The following is a 5,915-nucleotide window of genomic DNA, read 5'->3' on the forward strand; positions in this document are numbered from 1 at the left end:
GCTGGGGGTGGGAGATGTTCAGCAGGTGAGATACAATGTCACAGCACTCTCAGAAAAATGGAGTTTCCTCAAAAAGTTAAAAATAGAACTACCCTATGACCTAGCAATTGCACCTAGCAATTGCACTATGGGTAATTGAATAATTACCCATAGGATACAAAAATAAAGATTCAAAGGGGCACATGCACCCCGATGTTTATAGCAGCATTATCAACAATAGCCAAAATATGGAAAGAGCCCAAATGTCCATCGACAGATGAATGGATAAAGATGTGGTATGTGTGTGTATATATAATGGAATATTACTCAGCCATCAAAAAAAAAAAACAAAACATGAAATCTTGCCATTTGTAATGACGTGGATGGAGCTAGAGTGTATTATGCCAGGTGAAATAAGTCAGTCAGAGAAAGACAAATACCATCTGATCTCACTCATGTGGAATTTAAGAAAGAAAACAGATGAACATATGAGAAGGAGGAAAAGAAAAAAAGGAGAGAGGGAAGCAAACCGTAAGAGACTCTTAACGATAGAGAACAAACAGGGTTGATGGAGGGAGGTGAGTGTGGGATGAGCTAGATGGATGATGGGTATTAAGGAGGGCACTTGTTATGATGAGCACTGGGTGTTGCATGTAAGTGATGAACCACTGAATTCCACTCCTGAAACCAATATTGCACTACATGTTCACTAACTAGAATTTAAATAAAAATTTGAAAAAGAAAAAAAAAGAAGTGTATTATTTCCTTAAAAACAAAGGTCAGAAAAATGATAGGACATTCAGAACCAGAAACATTTGTGGTTAATTTATTTTTTATTTTTTATTTTTTCCTATTTTTTTTATTATGTTATGTTAATCACCATACATTACATCATTAGTTTTTGATGTAGTGTTCCATGATTCATTGTTTGCGTATAACACCCAGTGCTCCATGCAGAACGTGCCCTCTTTAATACCTATCACCAGGCTAACCCATCCCCCCACCCCCCACCCCTCTAGAACCCTCAGTTTGTTTTTCAGAGTCCATCGTCTCTCATGGTTCGTCTCCCCCTCTGATTCCCCCCCTTCATTCTTCCCCTCCTGCTATCTTCTTCTTTTTTTTTTAACATATAATGTATTATTTGCTTCAGAGGTACAGATCTGTGATTCAACAGTCTTGCACAATTCACAGCGCTCACCATAGCACATACCCTCCCCAATGTCTATCACCCAGCCACCCCATCCCTCCCACCCCACCCCCCACTCCAGCAACCCTCCGTTTGTTTCCTGAGATTAAGAATTCCTCATCTCAGTGAGGTTATATGATACATGTATTTCTCTGATTGACTTATTTCGCTCAGCATAATACCCTCCAGTTCCATCCACATCATTGCAAATGGCAAGATTTCATTCTTTTTGATAGCTGCATAATATTCCATTGTGTGTGTGTGTGTGTGTGTATCTCATGGTTAATTTTTAAGACATAAATCTTTTCACGAACTAGGTGTTCAGTACTATTGAAGAAATGTGAAAATACAAGAAATAACACCAGGCTCTAGAAAACAAAAAACAAACAAAAAAAACAACCCTCTAGCCTCAAGCCAAAGAACAGATATGTGTAGGTAGCATTTAAAGACTCTCATTGGAATAGAAGATGTCCAGCCTCACACATACTCAGAAATATTAACTCTCTTAGTAAAAACATTTTATATTGGGATATATGGTATAAACTTGTGCGTTAAACTTTTTTTTTTTGTCCACCAGTACTTATCCTCATCTAAACAGTAATTCGCTATGCTAGGACTTGAAAACTATCAAAGAGTAACAAAAACCCAGAAATCTATGATTTATAAAAATTTTGACTAGAAAATCATATTTCCAGCCCATTTTCAAATAACAATCTGACATAGGATTTATATCCAAATGATCTAAATTTTATGATGATCTAAATTTAAAAATCATATTTCTGGACCATTTTGAAGATTTTATTTATTTATTTGAGAGAGAGAGAGAGAAACAGCATGAGAGGGGATAGGGTCAGAGGGAGAAGCAGGCTCCTTGCTGAGCCGGGAGCCCGATGTGGGACTCGATCCCAGGACTCCGGGATCATGACCTGAGCCGAAGGCAGTCGCTTAACCAACTGAGCCACCCAGGGGCCCTCTGGACCATTTTGAAGAAAAATCGCCTTAAGATGTATGTCCAAAACACTCTACAATTTGAATATGGATTTAAAAACTTACATTTCTGTACCACTTTTGGAAAAAATTATGGTGAAGAATTCATGTCCAAAACCTCCCAAGATTTAACAGATTTGGATAAAATATTTTGTTTTTGCACTATTTTGGTGGAAAAATATGGCATATGGTTATGTCCAAAAATACATTTTGGGAAAATCTGGATGAAAAGCCATCTTTCTGAACCATTTTAGAAGAACCATGGGATTCACATCTGAAGAACCCACTTTTTGGAAGAAAAAGCTGGCATAGAACTTATGTCCAAGAAACTGCATTTTGGAGTGAATTTAGGTTTAAAAAATATGGTTGAGGGCCACTTTGTAAGAAAATATGCCACAGGACTTATGTCTAATAAACCTCATGATATTAGGAAGTTTTAATAAAAAATAATATTTTATGGCCATATGCAAAGAACAATCTGGCACAGGGCTTACCAAAAAAACCTCCTACCATTTGAGGACATTTGGATGAAATATCACATTTTTAGGCCACTCTGGAAGACAATCTGGTATAGAAATTATGTCCAAAAAAATGATAAAAAACTATTTGAGCCAATTTGAAAAATCACATTTCCAGGTCTTTTAGAATAAAAGTCTTGCATAATACTTATGTCCAAAAGATACTAAGATTTGAGTGAATTTGGATCAGAAATCACATGTTCTGGGGCGCCTGGGTGGCTCAGACGGTTGAGCGTCTGCCTTCGGCTCAGGTCATGATCCCAGGGTCCTGGGATCAAGTCCCGCATCGGGCTCTCTGCTCAGTGCAGAGCCTGCTTCTCCCTCTCCCTCTGCCATTCCCTCCGCTTGTGCTCTTCTGTTTATCTCTCTGTCAAATAAATAAATAAAATCTTTAAAAAAAAAAAGAAATCACATGTTCTGCATATTTTAGAAAAAAAAATCTGATGTAGGACCTAGTTCCAATAAGCCCCCAAATTCGAACAGATTTAGATGAAAACATCACATTTCCAGGGCATTTGGGACAAATATCTGGCATATGACTTATTTCCCAAAGCTCCACTATTTATATGAAGTTGGATTTTAAAAATCATGTTTCTTGTCCATTTGGGAGGAAAATTTGATGAAGGATTTGTACCCCCTAAAACCAATGATTTGAATGAGTTTGGATGAGAAAGTGTATTTCTAGATAGTTTTATAAAATAACATAGCATAGAATTTATAACCACACCACCCTAACAATTTGAGCATATTTAGATGGAAAGTCACACTTTTTTGTCATCTTAGAAAAGTCTGGCAGGGAGCCTGGGTGGCTCAGTCAGTTGGGTGCCTTCAGCTCAGGTCATGATCCCAGGGTCCTACATCACATCTGGCTTCCTGCTCAGCAGGGTGCCTGCTTCTCCCTCTCCCTCTGCTACTCCCTGCCCTGCTCTTACTCTCTCTCTCAAATAAATAAATAAATCTTAGAAAAAAAAACTTTGGCATAAGAATTATTTCTAAAAACCCATAAAACTTAATGAATTTGAATTAAAAATTGTATTTCCAAGACCATGGTGTAGTATTACAGACACAAAATCCCACTTATTGCGCTAATTTGGATGAAAAATGTCTTTCTAGGCCATTTTAGAAGAAAAGGCAAGTGTGTAAGTTTAGGTGCAAAACTTAAACTATTCGCATGAATTCATATGAAAAGCTGCATTTCTTGGACTATTTTGGAAGAAAATTCTGCTGTAGGGCTTCTGTTGCTGAAACTCCACTGATTATTGCTGTAGCTTTAGTAAGTTTTGAAACTGGAAGTGTAGTCCTTCAACTTATTTCTTATTTTCTAAAAACATGTTCTATTGTTTTTTAATGTAAAACATAGCACACTGGCTGTAGCATTCTCAGACTGTTTCCCCCAACCCTCCTCCCATTGGTTAATCTTGGAGATCTTCCCATGTCAGTACATAGAGATGCTTCTCATTCTTTGACAATATACAGCATCTTGTTCTATTTAAGCATGGTTGACTTTAATTAGTTCCTCTATTGGTAAATGTTTTCTTCCTTACTAAAATTTGAAGTTACTACTGCACTGAAGAACTCATGTAAATCATTTTGCACATGAACGTGTACAGCTATTGGATAAATTCCATTGAGGTTATGGGCTCATAAGGGGAATATGAATTTTTAATTTTGGTAGATATCATCATGTTGTCCACCACAAAACTTGTACCAATTTATACTTCCAAGATTAACACGTAAGTGTACCTGTTTCCATAGTCTACAAGAGTATGTTTTCAACTTTTGTAATTTTTGCCAGTCTGACAGGTTAAATATCGCTGTGTGGTTTTCATTTGTATCTTCATTAAGTACATTTTCAAATGAAAAAGGACTTCCTACACTGTGATCTGAGTCTGATCAGTCAGTTTATTTTTTGTTGCATTGTTGATTTTAGAAACTGCGTTTCTAGAGATATTTTGTAGATCTCTTTATAATATGAACTTCAGTATTTCCCTCCAGTTTGTCTTTTGTTTTGGGTTGTCTTGTAGAATTTATTTCGTGTAGCCAAACTTGACCTATTTTCATTATGGCTTCAAGATTTTGTGTCATTTTAGAAAAGTCAGTCCTATGCTTCAAAGGTGTTATGATTATCTATTGCTATATAACAGGCAACACTACAATTTAGGGCCTAAGACAATTTATTATCATCATCCCTCACAGTTCTGTAGGTTGACTGAGCACAGCTGAATGGTTCTCCCCTGAAGTGTGAGGGATTGGCAGAATGGGATTTCCAAGATGGCTCTATCATGCAACTGCACTTGATGTTAGCTGTTGGCTAGTTCAGCTAGGGCTATTGACCATAATACCTTCATGAGGCCTCTCAATGAGGCTTTGAGGTTTTTCACAGCATGGAAGTGGGATTCAGAGTAGAAACTGTAAGGCTCTTCATGAACTAGCATCAGAAGTCCCATAATATCACTTCTCCTATATTCTCTTGATCAAGCAAATCACTAAGGCCAATCCAGATCCATGGGAGGATAAACAGACTCTCTCTCTCACACACACACACACGTGCGTGCACACACACACACACACGAAGGAATTGATGTCCATCTTGGAGATTATCTCCACAGTCTACCATCTGAACACCAAACTTCATGTCCATCCCATGTGAAATATACACTCACCCCTAAGACCCTCAAAGTCTTATCCCATTATGGCATTGACTCAAGTTCAGAAACTTGTTATCTAAACCATATCCAAGCATAGATGATTCTTTATCTGAAGACTTGAGAGCTAGACACGTATCTGACATTCAATGTTGATTTAGGGATAAAATATAACCACAATAAATGCTTCTATTAAAAAATGGTGAAATAAAAGATATACAGCAGGTACCAGTTCATAGACATTTTGAAATTCAGTGGGGCACAGGCCATCAGTTTCTTAATTAGTGTCCAGTACTGCTCCCTGGCAGTGATTCTCCATTATTTTTAGGTCTACGCTGAGTTATTCTTCCGAAATAGCCTGTATTTGCAGCTTAGATTTCTCAGCCTGCCTCCCCGTCCATAGAAAAGTAGGGATTTTAGGGCACCTGGGTGGCTCAGTTGGTTAAGCGTCTGCCTTCGGCTCAGGACATGATTCCAGGGTCCTGGGATTGAGCCCCGTGTTGGGCTCCTGGCTTAGCGGGGAGTCTGTTTCTCCCTGTCCCTCTGCCCTGCCCCCTGCTCATGCTCTCTCTCTCAAATAAATAAAAATCTTAAAAAAAA

The sequence above is a fragment of the Mirounga leonina genome, unplaced genomic scaffold (genome assembly GCF_011800145.1).
Source record: "Mirounga leonina isolate KUSES-001 unplaced genomic scaffold, KU_Mleo_1.0 Mir_150, whole genome shotgun sequence".
NCBI classification, from domain to species: domain Eukaryota; kingdom Metazoa; phylum Chordata; class Mammalia; order Carnivora; family Phocidae; genus Mirounga; species Mirounga leonina.